The sequence below is a fragment of the Elephas maximus genome, chromosome 12, assembly GCF_024166365.1.
Source record: "Elephas maximus indicus isolate mEleMax1 chromosome 12, mEleMax1 primary haplotype, whole genome shotgun sequence".
Classification (NCBI taxonomy): domain Eukaryota; kingdom Metazoa; phylum Chordata; class Mammalia; order Proboscidea; family Elephantidae; genus Elephas; species Elephas maximus.
This window is the reverse complement of record NC_064830.1, coordinates 103524170-103543090: the sequence shown is the minus strand read 5'-3', so window position 1 is coordinate 103543090 and position 18921 is coordinate 103524170. Positions and strand designations below refer to the sequence as shown.

General features: G+C 40.1%; 1 protein-coding gene across 2 annotated transcripts in view; it reads right to left on the bottom strand.

The window, feature by feature from the left end:
- Positions 1-18921, bottom strand: part of TPST1 (tyrosylprotein sulfotransferase 1) — a 98916-nt gene that overhangs the window by 15592 nt on the left and 64403 nt on the right. The window lies entirely within an intron of this gene.

Sequence of the window (18921 nt, the reverse complement as noted above, 5' to 3'; positions counted from 1 at the left end):
TTCCAGAACACTTAATTGTGCTCATGAGGAATACGTACAGGGACTAAGAGACAGTCGTTGGAACAGAACAAGGGGATACTTCCTGGTTTCAAGTCAGGAAAGGTGGGCGTCAGGGTTGTATCTTTTCACCATACTTATTCAATCTCTATGTTGAGTAAATAATTCAAGTAACCAGATTATACGAAGAAATACCCAGCATCAGGATTGGAGGAAGACTCATTAACAACCTTCATTATGCAGATGATACAACCTTGCTTGCTGAAAGAGAAGAGGATTTGAAACACTTACTGATGACAATCAAAGACTACAGCCTTCAGTATGGATTGTACCTCAACATAAAGACAACAAAAATCCTCACAATTGGACCAATAAGCAACATCACGATAAACAGAGAAAAGACTGAAGTTATCAAAGATTTCATTTTACTTGGTGACACAATTAATGCGCATGGAAGCAGCTATCAAGAAATTAATGAAGTACTGCATTGGGCAAGTCTGCTGCAAAAGACCTATTTAAATAAAGTGTTAAAAACCAAAGATGTCACCTTGAGGACTATGGCATCCCTGACCCAAGCCACAGTATTTTCAATTGCTTTGTATGCATGTGAAACCTGGACAATGAATGAGAAAGAGAGAAGAAGAATCGACACCTTTGAATTATGGTGTTGGCAAAGAAAGCTGAATATACCGTGCACTGTTAGAAGAACAAACAAATCTGTCTTGGAAGACATACAATCAGAATTCTCCTTAGAAGTACGAATGGTGAGACACATGTACTTTGGAAATGTTATCAGGCGGGGCCAGTTCCTGGAGAAGGATATCATGTTTGGTAAAGTAGAGGGTCAGTGAAAAAGAGGAAGACCCACAACAAGATGGGCTGACACAGTGGTTGCAACAATAGGCTCAAGTGTAACAATGATTGTGAGGAAGGCGCAGTGTTTCATTCTGTTGTACATCGGGTAGCTATGAGTTGGAATGGGGTTGACACACCTAACAACAACAGTTCAGAGAATAGAGCAATCAAGATTGAGATCTGGAGGCCTTCTAACATTAAGAGGTCGGGGAAGAGAGGAAGTACCAGCACAAACTGAAACGTAGCTACCAATGATGCTGAAAGAACATTAAAAGTGTGCTTTTTCTGAAGGTCAAGTGAAGGAAACATCTCAAGAGGAGAGCGATCAATTATGTCAAAAGAAGCTGTTGGGTAAGATGACAACTGACCACTGGATATAGCAATGTGGAGTTCACCGTGATCCTGACAAGAGCAATTTCAATAGAATGGGCAGGTGTAAAGTCCTGAATGGAGTGGATTTAAGAGAGTACAGGGACAGGAACTGGAGACAGAGAGTATAGAAAACTTGAGTTTTGATGTAAAAGTAAGGAAACAAATGGAGTGGCAGTTGGAAGGGCAAATGAGATCAGGAGGCATGTGTGGGTGTATGTGTGGGGGGTATGGGTGTGGGTGTGGGGGTGTGTGTGTGTATGTTTTAAGATGGAAGAAAAGAATTATTTTGTACAGTGATTTTACTTCTTTCGCAAGGGTTACCTCATTTCAGTGCCTACAGCCTGATGGGACAGGAAGATAATGAAGCCCGGAAAGAAAAGTAAGTAAGTGGCTATCTTAGGCGTCTAGGCTGCTATAACAGAAATACCACAAGTGGATGGCTTTAACAAAGAGAAATTTATTTCCTCACTGTAAAATAGGCTAAAAGTCTAATTTCAGGGTGTCAGCTCCAGGTGAAGGCTTTCTCTCTCTGTTGGCTTTCTCTTCAATCTTCCCCTTCTCTGTGCAGGGACTCTGGGTCCAAAGGTCAGGCTATGCTCCTGGCACTGCTTTCTTGGTGGAATAAGGCCCCCATCTCTGCTTGCTTCCCTTTCCTTTTATTCCTTCTAAGATAAAAGGTGGTGCAGGCCACACTCCAGGGAAACACCCTTTACACTCAATCAGGGATGTAACCTTAGTAATGGTGTTACAATCCCACCTTAATCCTCTTTAAGAGAAAATTACAATCATGAAATGGAGGACAACTACACAATACTGGGAATTTGCCAAATTGCTACACACATTTTGGGGGAGACATAATTCAATCCATAACAGTAGCCTAATGTCAGAGACATGTAGTAAATGAAAAAGGCAGGATCTTAGTCTTGTAATTCCTAGTTGGCTGCTCTTTTATAAATCATGGATTGTCTACATAAAGGACTCATTTGTACTTATTTCTTTTTATGATGATGTGACAAACAGGTTCGGGGTCTCTAGTTTGGTGGCCTCTGCAAGGTTAGGAATGGAGAAAGGGAAGAAGAGGGGCTAAAGCTACAGGACTGAATAGTACTTAGTTTTAAGGAAACGTGGCTGGGGGCACAAATCCTATGGGTACTAGGCTGCAAGGGTTTGCTGAAGCTTAAAACCACTGTTTATGGGATTGCTAAACAGAGAAATTAACTGCTACTAGAAAAGAAATTCTATGTTGTGTAGAGGAAAAAGATAGGCATGTAATTCCCATAATCTTTAGCCTCACTGTTAATTATCTTCAAGAGAGTGGAGCTAGGGGAAAAGGACTAAGGGTGTTTTAAAGCACCGGCCGCCCCCCAGCCCTCATACTCTATGATTCTGAAAGAAGTGTCTCAAATCTTGAGTGCCACAGGGGGTGCTTTCTGAGCTCCACCTTTGCCCTCTCTAGCAGGCCTCCTAGGTCTCTGTCTAGCGAGGTACAGACATGACTGCGCTGTTCTCAGTTCTCTCATGCGGCAAAACACTACAGAAGGCCTAAAAGACATGCAAATAAAAATGTGAGCTCCACGGATTTAGCACTGCTTTACAGTTTGTCCTTGCAGCAGGGGCGATATGTTTCTATTTGAGAGGCTTTGCTGGCAACAACAACAAAAAATAATTCATGTAGATAGAAAAGTAAATTGTACTTGCTGAGTTGGGTTTGTAGGCTGAAACTGGGGTCAAGTTTCTGGGGTGAAGTATAATTACCACCACCCATCTGTCAGTGATGGCATGCATGTTGCTCTGATGCTAAGCAGGCTTCAGTGGAGCTTCCAGACTAAGACAGACTAGGGAGAAAGGCCCGGTGATCTACTTCCAAAAAATCAACCAATGAAAACCCAGTGGATCACAACCATCCAATGTGCATCCGATCACGGGGATGGCACAGGACCGGGCAGTGTTTCGTTCCATTGTGCATGGGGTTGTCATGAGTTGGGGACAACTTGACAGCAGCTAGCTACATACATACAGCCCTTCAATCACAGAATTACCTAGGACACAGAGATAGAGGGAGAAGACTTTGCCGAAGCAGCCCCTGAAGTTTGGAAAACCGAAGAAAGAAGAGCTCTTAACCACTGTACCACCAGGACTCCAAGAAAGAAGAGGTCATGAATATTGTCTCAAGCAAGCAAAGGGTCATGCTTCAAACCACTTTCAGTTTTCTTATAAGATTAGTTAGGAACTGGCTCACTAGGCCCAACACCATTTCATCTATCTGTCACCACAGCCTCACCTACATTGACAATTTACAATCGAGATGCAAACAAAAACATCTTGGAGCAGCTAAAATGGTGTCATTAATATTACCTGCAGACTGCGGACATGCCCTCCAGCCCTCTACAGGCCCTTTTGACTTCACACACAGTTTTAACCAACTTCAGTTATTTGGTACCAACCTGTAGCAGATGAGATACAGCAAACAGGAAGGCAATGGGCAAGCACTAATAACTGACAAGTGACAAACAAAATAAAGGAGGAAAATTACAAAGGCCAGACATGAAGCCTCACATTCTTTAGGAAGGAGACCAACAGTTCTCTACACTTCCATCAGCATCTCCTCCTTATAACATGCACACGCCACAGCTAATTTTCTTTTGATGGATAACGACTTTAATTACAATCAGTAATGTATTCAAGAAGAGGAGGAAGTATGTGATCAAGTGCGGAAGGAATTCTATCTCAAATGTTAAGATTTGGGCCCTAATGGAACAAATCTGACCAGAGACTTGATTTTCCAGAATGCCTTATTTCCCAAGAGTCTCAGATAACCCACTTGTATAAGTTATGGAAAAAGCTGTCAGAAATATCATTAGGCCAAACCCTGCATTTGGCTTGATCTTGTGGAGAACATGAAACTTTCTAAACTCTGTTCACACAAAAAAGTGTTCGTGATCACATTTTGCGACACACATGCCTTGCTATTTGTGGCAGGCTGCCTCTGAGATGGGCCCAATGACCCCACCTCTGGTATCCACGACCTTAGGTAACCCCCTCCCCTTGAGTGTGGACTGGGCCTAGTGACTTGCCTCTAACAACTAAATATGGCAAACATGATGGGGTGTGACTTCTGAGATTGGGTTACAAAAAAACCCTCTCTCTTGCTCTCTTTTTTGCTCTAGGGGAATCCAGCGGACAGGTTGTGAACTACCCTACAGAAAGGCTAAGTGGCAAAGAACTGACGTCTTCAGCCAACAGTCAAGCAGGACCTGAGGTCTGCCAAGTGCCACGTGAGAGAGCTTGGTGGTAGACTTTCTCCCAGCTGAGTCTTGAGATTAGTCTCACAACCAGGGACTGTGAATTCAAACTTCACTGTAAACTTTAATTTATTCCCCTCCCTCGCTCTTGCTCCTTCCCTTCCAGCTGTACCTCAAGTGCACAGAATTGGATTAATCAGAACCCTGAGCGCCTGACATACTTTCATCACTGTTCCAACCCTGGCCGGCTGTTATTTATTCAGTAACGTAATTCATTATTATTAATAATGTAATAAGCATTGCCCCTTGAGAAACCATGATTTAACAGTTTCACATGCAGACAAAACACATAACTTCAGCCAGATACGATAATACAGGAAGGAATCAAGATTTTGAAACGGACGTTCTCGATCCCACTGGGTTTTTATGGCCCGCTGGGGACCTGTTATTTCTAAAACACAAATGTTAAAAAACAGCTGATAACATACATACTTACACACTTTTATCTGGCTTAAAATATTGTTGCAGCTTTGCAAAAAGGGAGTTATTTCTAAAAGACAAATATTATAAAACAGTTGATAACATGTATGTTTACATACTTTGATTTGCCTTAAAACAGTTTTGCAGCTTTGCAAACCTCAGACTGGGTTCCTGGAAAGTGTAACAGTTTTGTGTGCCTGGCAACAACTGAATAAATGTTATTAATATTTCCTCTGTGAAAAAGAAAAAAACTTAAGCAGCTCAGAAACGCATGATAGTCTACTCCAAAGATGTTCTTAAGAAATATTTCCATGTACTGAGTTCTGGGTGAAGTTGGACAAGATGGATTGAAACAAGAACTAAAATCCACCTGTGGGAGATAGGAGCCTCTTCCTAGTGCAGAAAGCGATGCAAACGCATTAAGTGTTAGCAGTAAGACTTCGGTTTTCTTGGGGAAAAAAAAATTTAGTGTGCAGGATAATTAGACCATATCATTTGACTACAGAATGCTTATCAGGCAGGAACGCTAAGCTATTTCCGTTCAAAGGAAATGGTACCAACTAAGTTTTCAGAGACAATGAAAGACAGTTACTACATCCAAGTACAGTCCACAGTAATTTCATCTGACTGGAATGCCTTTTCTGCCTTCTCTCAAACTGTTATCCTTTAAACCTGGAGAGTCCAGCAATGCCATCTCTGTGTCACACGCATCCTGAACTTCCTACTTTCATGGCACTTATCTCACTGAATTACAGTTCATTATATATGTGTCTACCTTCTTCCCCAGAATCCTTAAGGAGAGGGACAGAGTCTCAATTGTCCTTATATCCTGGATGAAGGGGAGAATAGACAGCTGGACAGAAGAAGACATAAATGAATCAGATCCTTTTATAACAGTCTCCATCTTTACAGATGATGGACTGAGAACAGTTTGAGACCAACCTACAGCACAGATTGAGCAGGGGGAAGCAGAAAAGTGACTCTGTTGGGGCCTCTCTGATCTGAACCTGCTAAGGGTTTGGGGCTGCATACGACATTACTTTATGGGATATTGCTATTCATTCTATTTATTCCGACTCTTGAAAATAAAAGAACCCAAAAAGTTTTAATTATTTTTTTTATGAAAACATTTATAGCTACAAAACCTTTTCTGTTTTGCTCAATTGCATTTTGAAAAGTTCTTGAAGGAGCCAATCGGTGTCAGGCAGCAAAACAACGGTAGAAAATCTATTTAAGAAATTCTCCCTGCCCTGACATTAGTAAAGCTTCCGTAAGAGAAAGAATAAAGTATATTTTCAAAGACCAATCATCATGGTCTTTTTTTCCCCTGCCTAGAAGTACATTCTAGAAGATCATACTCAGCCACAAGTGCTTTGCTTTATTTTCCTTTTTAAAGATGTTATCTATTTTGGACATGATGGAAAAAAGAAAGTGGGGCAAGGACAACCAGATTCCCTGCAGAGAAGAGGGTCTACAAAGAAAAAGGGAGGTTAAGAACAAGGCTGAAGAAGAATGTCACACCTTCACTCTTCAGACGCCTAGCTAAACTAGATCCTAAGAGCTAGAAATCAGTATTGGGGTAGAAAGATAGTGTTCAAAACTTCCTTACAGCAGAAAAGTAAAAGCTGGTTTAATTAAGCAGAGATTAGTTAACTGTTGAGCTCAGTGAAAAGGAGACCAAACCGCGTGTGTGTGTGCACGTGTGTGTGTGTGCATACTTTTTCTCATATACATCTTGGCAGTGGATATTACACTCTTTTTGGCGGCTCAAGATTTGAACTCCCTTTCTATGTTTGGGAAATGCCTCACCTTATGAGTCTTGATGGGAGACAGATCCTGCCCTGATATAAAAGCTAAAAATACCAGAAACTTGTCCTTCTTTATATCTCCTGTTTTTATTATTACTATTCTTGTTATTATCAATTTATTTTAAAGATGACTACTTCATTAAAACTTTTTCTTTTTTTAATTCAGGGCTATATTCTTGGTCACAATTTTCATCTGGTGCTGATTTCTTTTTGATTTATTACTCATTTTTGAAAGAGTTTTTCATATGCCAAGTATTTGTAAAAGGATCACAGCAGGGAAAGGCTATGGCTATATTTCAGGCTAGCAGGAACTCTCTTTCTGATACAGGTTGTATACAAGAATAAGTTTTTTAACCTTTACTTCTCCACATTTAACAGTGAATCCACACTGTAGGGCTGCTCTCATTGCTGACTCTTTCCTTCAACCTACATCACAACAGACAAGTCATGCAAACATGGTCATGGTCTGCGTTCAGCCCTCGCCTCTGCTACTTGGTATTTCATGTCAAATTCTCTAGGGAGGCTCTTGACACTAGGTTGTGTCTGCTCCCCTTGTTACAGGGTGTTGGTTTGCCATCAGGATCTACCAGTTACTGTGGAAACCTATGCTCTTATTGAAAAGGGTCACATCGAGTGTGCTGCTCACCTTTGCTTGGCCTTCACTGCATTTGTTGATCTTTCCTCATCATCTTCTCTTGGAGTCTCCCTTATTTTTATCTATCACTGCATTTGTATCTTGCTGTTTGGGGCTGTAGATTTCTCCAAGTGTCAAACAACGTTTACATCTCTATTTCTTTTTGTAGCTATTGTTTGTAGATGATTTCCAAGATGAAGAGAAAACAGCTATCTCTACTCCAGCATTTAAAAACTGGAGTCTACATATCTTTTTTTTTTTTAAGTAAACTTTAAAGTATAACACATAAAGGAAGCTATGCAAATTGTGACTGGACAGCTCAATGAAATTTTACAGAGTGAACACGGAATTGGGAATACAGCACGACCCAGCAGCCGCCCGTGTACCTCCTTCTCTTAATAATGCCCCCTTTACCCCAACAAGAGTAACTCTGAGCTTTATAGAAATGAAATCATAAGTAGATACTCTTATTCTGGTTTCTTTCATTAATGTATTTTATTCATCCATGCAATATTATACAGTATTTCATTTGCTCTCACTGCAGAGTATTACATTATATGCATATTCCAGAATTTATCCATTCTATCGCTGATAAGACATATTTGGGTTGTTTTCCTGTTTTGGGCGATTGGCAGTAATGCTCCCATGAATGTCCTTGTACACGTTGCTGGATGAACACATGTGCGCTCTTCTCCCGGGTACAGACCTAGAGGCTAAGGGACCCTGGTGGCACAGGGGTTAAAGCACTGGCTGCTAATTGAAGGGTCAGCAGTTCTAACCCACCAATCACTCCTCCAGAGAAAGATGTCGGAGTCTGCTTCTGTAAAGATTTACAGCCTTGGAAACCCTACGGGGAGTTCTACTCTGTCCTAAACGGTTGCATTGAGTGGGAACCGACTCAATGGCAATGGGTTTGGTTTTTGGTTTAGGTGTAAGTATATTTAGGAGTGGAAGTGTCAGGTCACAGGTAATGTGTATTTCAACTTTAGTAGATGCTGCCAAAATGGTTTCCAAAATGTCTTTACCAATTTACACTCTCACTCAACAGTAGTATGTTATGAGTTCCGGTTGCCTCACATACTCCCCAACACTTGGCACTGTCATTCAATATGTTTTCTTTTTTAAAAATATCTTTATTGAGGTCTGTCGAGTAAAGAATTTAACAAGTGACCTTTGTCCTTGTTTCCTGAATGATAATTCTAAACCCTTGGAATTTCCTGAGTAACTGAGGTACTTTTATTAATCTAGGGAGCCCTGGTGGTGTAGTGGTTAAGAGCTACGGCTGCTAACCAAAAGGCTGGCAGTTTGAATCCACCAGGCGTTCCTTGGAAACCCTATGGGGCAGTTCTACTCTGTCCTATAGGGTCGCTATGAGTTGGAACCAACTTGACGGCAACGGGTTTGTTTTTTTTTTTAGGTCAGAAGCAAGGGTGTAGTGTGTGGGCTTCCGGGCTTGTGGCTGGTATCTGCCTATTTGGCAGCCTGAAGAACGGTGTCCTTTTAACTTGTGAGATCCAACCTAGTTCCAGGTGGCTGTGGTCAGGGAGAGAAACTGCCAGGAGGGCAGGTGGTGTCAGAGACAACTGAGAAGTGGGAAAGTGGGGATCTGATTAATCCTCACATTTTGGGATTGGGTTTATGTTGATTTTTACCTGCAAAAGATCTAATTCACACTCCGTAGAATTCACCCATTTAAACTGTACAATTCACCCTGACAGGGAATACAACAGAGAGTCCCTGATGGAGCAGGAGAAAAGTGGGCTGCAGAACTCAAATGCTAGTAAAAAGACCAGACTCAATGGTCTGACTGAGGCTGTAGGGACCCTGGAAGACATGACTCCTGGACTCTCTGTTAGCCCAAACCCAAAACCATTCCCAAAGCCAACTCTTTAGACAGATTAGATTGGACTATAAGACATAAAATGATACTCATGAAAAGTGTGCTTCTTAGCACAAGTAGATAACATGAGACTAAATGGGCAGCACGAGCCCAGAAGAACCAGAAGATGCCCAGCTACCATCACCAACCACTCCAACAGGGATCACAATAGACGGTCCTGGACAAAGTGAGAGAAAAATGTAAACAAAATCCAAATTCACGGAGACTGGAAGAACCCCCAAGACTATGGCTCCTGGACACCCTTCTAACTCAGAGCTGAAGCCACTCCCAAAGTTCACCTTTCTACCAAAGATTAGGCAGGCCTGTAAAACAAACAATAACACATGTGAAGAACGTCCTTCTTTTCTTGGTCAAGTATATAAGACCAAATGGGCAACACCTGCCCAAAAGCAGGGATAAGAAGGCAGAAAGGGCAGGAAAACTGGACAAATGGAAATGGGGAACCCAGGTTTGAAAGCTGGAGAGTGCTGACACATTGCAGGGATTGCAACCTATGTCAAGAAACAATTTGCAGATAAATTTTTGAATAAGGAACTAATTTGTTCTGTAAACTTTCACCTAGAACATGATTTATTAAAAAAAAAAAAATACAGGAGAGGTCAGCACAACTGGACTAAACCAAAAGCGAAGAAGTTTCCTGAATAAACTGAATGCTTTAAAGGCCCGCATAGCAGAGGCAGGGGTTTGGGGACCATGGTTTCAGGGCACATCTAGGTCAATTGGCATAATAAAATCTACTAAGAAAACACTGGAAACCCTGGTGGCATAGTGGTTAAGTGCTACGACTGCTAAACCGTAAGGGTCAGCAGTTCGAATCCACCAGGCGGTCCTTGGAAACTCTATGGGGCAGTTCAACTCTGTCCTATAGGGTCACTATGAGTCAGAATTGACTTGATGGCACTGGGTTAAGACAACATTCTGCATCCCAGTTTGAAGAGTGGCGTCTGAGGTCTAAAACGCTAGCAAGCAGCCATCTAAGATGCATCAATTGGTTTCAACCCACCTGGAGCAAAGGAGAATGAAGAACACCAAAGACACAAGGTAATTATGACCCCAAGAGACAGAAAGGACCACATGAACCAGAGACTACATCAGCCCCTGACAAGAACTAGACGGTGCCTGGCTACAACCCATGACTGCCCTGACAGGGAACACAACAGAGAACCCCTGAGGGAGCAAGAGAACAGTGGGAGGCAGACCTCAAATTCTCATAAAAAGACCAGCCTTAATGGTCTGACTGAGACTAGAAGGAGCCCAGAGGTCATGGTCCCCAGACCTTCTGTTAGCCCAAGACAGAAACCATTCCCAAAGCCAATTCTTCAGACAGGGCTTGGACTGGACTATGGGATAAAAAATGATATTGGTGAAGACTGAGCTTCTTGGATCAAGTAGACACATGAGACTACGTGGGCAGCTCCTGTCTGGATGGGAGATGAGAGGGCAGAGGGGGTCAGAAGCTGGCCAAATGGACACGAAAACACAGATTGCAGGGAAGGAGTGTGCTGTGTCATTTGGGGGAGAGCAACTAGGAGTATATAGCAAGGTGTAGAGACTGACTTGATTCGTAAACTTTCACTTAAGGCACAATAAAAATTAAAAAAAAAAAAGATTGGTATTGGTAAGAACCATTAATGGATGCTATCTGGGGTGTCAAGTCTGATGAAAAGCTGTCTTAAAGTGTCTCCACACTGACTGCTGAAAGGGGGGAAACAATAACCACAGAGTAGAGACACTGGAAAAACACCTTGACGAGGAGATCAAAAGGCACATCACCAACAGAGGGGCACGGACGTAACATGCCTCCAAAGGAGATACCTTAAGAATGAATCAGTATCATTTACTTAATATTCTGACTGAGGATGCACTGCCTGAATTCAACCATGAAGTCAACCCGGGTTGACTGCCTTCCCAAATGAAAATATAAACATTCTCCAGAGGTTATAAAGGAACGAAGAGTCAATATAATATTCACAATGTTCAGGATGCATGAAAATATGTACAGTCATAGAAGATCTGAACATTACCAACAATCTTGATCTAAATGGCACTTAAAGAACATTGCATCCAACAAATGCAAAATATACATTCTTTTCATGTGTAATGGTACATTAACCAAGATAAAACATATGTTGGACCATAAAACAAGTCTCAATAAATTTAAAAGGATCAAAATCATACAATGTGTGTTATCTAGCCACACAGAATTAAATATCAATACTATATCTAGAAAAACCTAAAAAACCTGGAAATTAAATAATATGCTTCTAAGTAATTTATGGTTGAAAGACAAAATCACAGAGTAAATTAGTGAATATTTTTAACTTAATGACAAAGAAAATACAATATATATTTTTGGGATGCAGCTACAGCAGAATTTAGAGGGAAAGTTATAGCTGTAAAAGTACATATTAAAAAAAACTAAAAATCTAAAATCAATTACCTAAGATTCCATCTTAAGAAGCTAGGAAAAAAAAGGGCAAAACAAGTCTGAAGTAAGAAGAAAAAAGGAAATAAAGATAATAGAGAAGATGATAAAGATATGAGCAGAAATCAAGGAAACAGAACAAAGACAATAAAAAGAATTATAAACAGCAAATGCTGCCTTTGTTGTTAGGTGATGTCAAGTTGATTTTGACTCATAGTGATCCTATATCCTGCGTCATCCTCACAATCGTTGTTATGCCTGAGCCCATTGTTGCAGCAACTCTGTCAATCCATCTCATTGAGGGTCTTCCTCTTTTTCATTGACCCTCCACTTTACCAAGCATGGTGTCTTCTCCAGGGACTGATCCCTCCTGATAACATGTCCAAAGTATGTGAGACAAAGTCTTGCCATCCTTGCCTCTAAGGAGCATTCTGGTTGTACTTCTTCCATGACACATTTCTTTGTTCTTTTGGCAGTCCATGGCATATTTAATATTCTTCCTGAATACCGCAATTCAAAGGCGTCAATTCTTCTTCGGTCTTCCTTATTCATCATCCAGCTTTCTCATGCATACGAGGCAATTGAAAACACCAGGGCTTGGGTCAGGTGCACCTTAGTCCTCAGGGTGACATCTTTGCTTTTCAACACTTTAAAAGAGGTCTTTTGCAGCCGATTTGCCCAATGCATCTTTTGATTTCTTGACTGCTGCTTCCATGGGTGTTGACTGTGGATCCAAGTAAAATTAAATCCTTAACAACATCAATCTTTTCTCAGTTTATCATGATATTTGGGATCATGATATTTCAGATCATGATATTGCTTACTGGTCCAGGTGTGAGGATTTTTGTTTTCTTTATGCTGAGAAGTAACCCATACTGAAGGCTGTGGTCTTTGATTGTCATCATTAAGCACTTCAAGTCCCCTTCACTTTCAGCAAGCAGATTGTTAACGAGTCTTCCTCCAATCTTGATGTCGTGTTCTTCTTCATGTAGTCCAGCTTCTTGGATTATTTTGTTCAGCATACAGATTAAATAAGTATGCTGAAAGGATACAACCCTGACATACACCTTCCCTGACTTTAAACCATGCAGTATCCCCTTGTTCTGTTCCAACGGCTTTCTCTTGGTTTATGTACAGGTTCCTCATGAGCACAATTAAGTGTTCTGGAATTCCTATTCTTCGCAGTGTTATCCATAATTTGTTATGATTCACACAGTTGAATGCCTTTGCATAGTCAATAAAACACAGGTAAACATCTTTCTGATATTCTCTGCTTTCGGCCAGGATTCACCTGACATCAGCAATGATATCCCTTGTTCCACGTCCTCTTCTGAATCCGGCTTGAATTTCTGGCAGTTCTCTGTCGATATACTGCTGCAGCCACTTTTGAATGATCTTCAGCAAAATTTTACTTGTGTGTGATACTAACGATACTGTTCAACAATTTTCCACACTCAGCTGGATCACCCTTCTTGGGAATAGGCATAAATATGGCTCTCTTCTAGTCTGTTGGTCAGGTAGCTGTCTTCCAAATTTTTTGGCATAAGTGAGTGAGCACTTCCACACCTGCATCCGTTTGCTGAAACATCTCAATTAGTATTCTGTCAATTCCTGGACCCTTGTTTTTCACCAATGCCTTTAGTGCAGCTTGGACCTCTTCTTTCAGTACCATTGGTTCCTGATCATATGCTACCTCCTGAAACGGTTGAACAGTTGACCACTTCTTTTTGGCATAGTGACTCTGTGTATTCCTTCCATCTTCTTTTGATACTTCCCGCATTGTTTAATATTTCCCTGTAGAATCCTTTAATATTGCAACTCAAGGCTTGAGTTTTTTCTTCAGTCCTTTCAGCTTGAGAAATGCTGAGCATGTTCTTCCTTCTTGGTTTTCTATCTCCAGGTCTTTGCACACGCCATTATAATACTTTACTCTGTCTTTTGAGCCAACCTTTGAAATCTTCCGTTCAGTTCTTTTACTTAGTTTCTTTCTTTTGCGTTAGCTACTAGACGTTCAAGAACAAGTTTCAGAGTCTCTTCTGACGTTCATTTTGGTCTTTTCTTTTTTCCCTGACTTTTTAATGACCTCTTGCTTTCTTCATGTATGCTGTCCTTGATGTCATTACACAATGGATCCAGTCTTCAGTCATTAGTGTTCAACGTGTCAAATCTATTCTTGAGATGGTCTCTAAATTCAGGTGGGATATACTCAAGGTCATACTTTAGCTCTCATCGACTTGTTCTAATTGTCTTCAGTTTCATCTTGAACTTGCATATGAGCAACTGATGGTCTGTTCCGAAGTAGGCCCCTGGCCTTGTTCTGATTGATAATATTGAGTTTCTCCATCATCTCTTTCCTCAGATGTAGTTGATTTGATTCCTGTGTATTCCATCTGGTGAGGTCCATGTGTAAAGTTACTATGTTGGTAAAAAAAGGTATTTGCAATGAAGGAGTTGTTGGTCTTGCAAAATTGTATCATGCGATCTCTGGCATCATTTCTGTCAACAAGGCCATATTTTTTTCCAACTACCGACCCTTTGTTTCCAGCTTTTGCATTTCCAATCACCAGTTAATTATCAATACATCCTGACTGCATATTCAATCAATTTCAGAAAGCAGAAGTTGGTAAATATCTTTAGGTTCTTCATCTTTGGCCATAGCAGTTGGTGTGTAAATTTGAATAACAGTTGTATTAACTGGTCTTCCTTGTAGACGTATGTATATTATCCTATCACTGACAGCACTGTACTTCAGGATAGATCTTGAAATGTTCTTTTTGACGATGAATGTATGCCATTTCTCTTCAAGTTCTCATTCCCAGCATAGTAGACCATATGACTGTCCGATTCAAAATGACCAATACCAGTCCATTTCAGCTCACTAATGCCTAGGATATTGATTTTTATGTGTTCCATTTCATTTTTGACGATATTCAACTTTCCTAGATTCATACTTTATACATTCCAGGTTCCAATTCTTAGTGGATGTTTGCAGCTGTTTCTTCTCATTTTGAGTCGTGCTATATCAGCAAATGAAGGTCCCAAAAAGTTGACTCCATCCACGTTGTTAAGGTTGACTCCACTTTGAGAAGGCAGCTGTTCCCCCGTCATCTTTTGAGTGCCTCCCAACCTGAGGGGCTCATCTTCCAGCACTGTATCAGACAATGCTCCACTGCTATTCATAAGGTTTGCACTGGCTAATTCTTTTCAGAAGTAGACCCCTGGGTCCTTCTTCCTAGTCTGTCTTAGTCTGGAAGCTCAGGTGAAACCTGTGCGCCATCCGTGACCCTGCTGGTATTTCAATACCAGTGGCATAGCTTCCAGCACTACAGTAACATGCAAGCCCCCACGGTATGACAAATTGACAGACACCAAATGCTGGTTCTTTGAAAACAGGAACAAAACTGACAAATCCTTTTCTAGCTGCTTCTATCTGGCTATCTGCTCCTCTGCAGTACTGTCCACTCAGGTTTTCACCTGAATATCCACTCATACTTGGATATGCGTTTCACCACACTCTCAGGTTTAGCAACTAGGTCACTGAAATATTTCTTGGCTTGAAGCATGCCCTCTGAAGATTGTGTTCCCCGTATCTGCTCACTGGCCCACAGCCACTACACATGCAGATAAGCACAGCTTCATCTCCACCCGTACTCTGGATTCCTGCTCAGCTACTGAACTAGATGGAGTCAATTCCTATCAGGGAACAAGCTTGGACAATAAGTTCAATGTTGGACACTGAGTTTGAGGTTCTTGAAAATATCTACATGGAGATATACAGAAAGTAGCTGGAAATAGTGAGCCTGGGGCTCAGAAAAGAGACACACTAGAGGACAGAGATTTATGATCACCAGCAAATAAGTTATAATCAAAGGCTTATCAGTAGATAAGCTTGATCGAGAGATTATAAAACAGAAGTCCTTCATCTGATGGGCTTCATAGGTGAAATTCTATGTATGTATGTGCCCGTATCTCTGAGGTTGGGATACATAAGTTTCATAAGATTCTTATATAGGTCTGTAAGTCTTATAAGGTTAAGAAGCTATGTGGGAAGGAGAAGGCTGAAGATTTAACCTAGAGGGCACTGTTGCTGTCGTCATTATTAGTTACCATCAAGTTGATTCCGACTCATGAGTGCAGAACAGAACTGTTCCATAGGGTTTTCAAGGCTGTGCCCTTTCAGAAGCAGATCACCAGGGCTTACTCTTGAGGTACCTCTTGGTGGGTCTGAACCCCCAATCTTTTGGTTAGCAGCCCAGCATTTAAGCGTTTGCACCACCCAGGGACTCTTTACTAAAATGTGCTATAATTTCGGGATTAGAGATTATGGTGGGATAGGATATGGAATATGTTAGTATTTCACTTCTAAATTACCATCTGAGTCAGAGAAACCATGAAGCATATGACTTTCCATTCAAAACTGGAAAAATATCCCCAAAATGTGCTGACTCAGGCACCAATACTTCTAGACTGCCCAGAATTGTACAAAAACTAGCACTTCTTAGGCCTGGAATTTGGGGTTCTATAATTCCAGTCAATAGGTGAGTTTTCTCCCACTCCCACCCCATGATTAAGGGAACAATTTCCCCAGTCGCCTCTTTCTGAAGCCCATCTCATGTCACAGCTGACAACTGATGATCCCTTTTCAAGGATAACTTTATGAAACCTCATGATGATTAATGCTGGGTACACTGGCAGCTGAGATTTTACAGGCAAAAAAGTTTGGAAGATACATAGGATTTGGTTTTCAAGATGGTCTATGAAATCCAACCCCACAAACAAGAACGTCAGCTTGTATGCATTACCACAAGCAGCTCAAAAATGCAATTTTAGTTCACGCTTTATCTTTTCTTCATCAAAGCTTCAGAGACAGAGATACAAAAAAAGGTTTTTTTTTTTCATTGTGCATTTTGAAACTCTTTGAAAAGCCACAGCGTGTATGAAACAAGTTCTCTAGTCACATGGATTCAAACCACAGCTTTCTTTCCAACCTACCACTTGGGAAAGCCAAGAAGTATCTAGCCAAGCCAACTTGCTTGTTGGAAAACTATAATGTCTACTGCCTGGGAAACCTCAAACTTTCATTTGTACATGTATCTTGGTTTATCAAAGCCCTTTCAGTGTTGTGCATAGGAGAAAGCTATGAAGTACCAATTACCAAGAGATTATCAAGGACTATACAAGTACGAGGCTAGACAAATGTATGCCCCATCTTTAGGAAATGGAGCTCATAAAACATTTTAAAAGCTTAAGAAACAGTTCATAAAATAATATATACATATATTTATCAACTGGAAAATGTTCAATTATATTAATCAATGAAACCGATTAAAATTAGCAAAACCTTAAAAGAAAATCACCTACATCATGCTGCTAAGCATGTGGTACAAACCTACTCATATACTCCACTGGTAAGATAACACAGGTAGTTCAAACATTTTTAAAAAACAATTTATAGCATATATATCAAACAACTTTTAAAAAAAAGTCTCAGAAACTTTGACCTAGTTTAATTCTACTTCTATTAACCTAAAAAAAAAAAACCTGAAAAATATAGGATGTACAAATATGTCCACTGCAGCATAACTTGTCATAGTGCAAACCGTATGCAACAAAAGAAAAATGGTAAAATGAATTATAGAACATCTACTAGGGAAATATATTTTGTTCATTCATGCCTTCATTCACTACTGTGTTTCAGAAAGAATTTAAGATGGCTCATATGATGATATATAACCATAAAAAATGATGTTTAAAAAGAGTGTGCAAAATGGGCAAATGCTAATCAATACTAAGAGGAAAGGTCAGATACAAAATTCTGTGTATAAATAAAGGTAAGATTATAAGACTGTAAACAAAAGGCAAAGAAGGCATGGAAATACATCGAAATATTAAGAATGATATGCGTCTGGGTGGTAACATAGGTGATTTCTGTTCTCTTTTTATTTTGTAAGTTTCATGTAATGATCTTATATTTTATAATAAAAATATTTACATAAAAAGGATACAGATCATTAAAAAATTTTTGCCTTTGTATCTAAAGGTTCACAAGAATATATAGCCCCTAATGATGAACTGTGGAAACCCTGCTGGCATAGTGGTTAAGTGCTATGGCTGCTAACCAAAAGATCAGCAGTTCAAATCTACCAGGTGCTCCTTGGAAACTCTATGGGGAAGTTCTACTCTGTCCTGTAGGGTCGCTGTGAGTTGGAATTGACTTTAGGCCAGCGGGTTTGGTTTTGGTTTGGAATGATGAATTAAAAAAGGGAAATGAACGTAATACCTAAGAGGAAGGAATTAACACACAAATTATTCACCTGTTATATAAATGTGTTTGTCAATTACAGGCATCAACAGAAAGACAGAATAAAGAGATCTTATATTATAAGGTTCTGGGGAGGGGAGGACACTGATGACATAAGGAAATACCAGAGAAAGTCAAGGAATTTTAATCTTGAAATCGAAGAGCCTATTTGATTTCATGGCTATCTCGTTTAAACTGTAGTTTCAAAAGAGTATATAGGTCTGATTTGGCATAGATTAAACTGGTAAAGCATATATTCAGATTAGTTCTTTGAGTTTCCAGCTTCCTGCAACAAAAAATTTTAAAGATGTGTGAATAACTTATTTAAAAAAAAACTAATTTCACTTCAATAGCAACTTTCTCTCAATTAGAGGGCTAGTTTATCTGTTTGTTAACCCTTCTAATGCAACCAATGTTTAGCCTTCAAAGAACAGGAAATCATGTCTCATCTAAATAAAAGTTTAAAGTAAAATAGCCATTAGATTTAAAGACGGAAGAAACTAGAAGTGAGATCACTAATAACCTTGATGCTGGCACAGTGGTTAAGTTTGAATCTACCAGCCAGCCGCTCCTTGGAAATGTCATGGGGCAGTTCTCCTCTGTCCTTATAGGGTTGCTATGAGTCAGAATTGACTCACTGGCAATGGGTTTGGTTAGGTTATACAAATTAGTGACAACCAGCTCTGAGAATAAATCTCCCCAACAGTGAGCACCATTTCCAGAAATTGGGCAAAATACATTTAAAGAACTGTTTCTACAGCTCTTGGGAAGTGCCACAGTTACCCTTAAAATGCAGTGGAAAACTTCTGATAATAAAGCATTGTACGAATAAAGTTTTTCTAATTTAAAATTATTTTCTCATTATAAATAAGAAAAATCTTTTCAAAACTCAAATTACATATCCAGT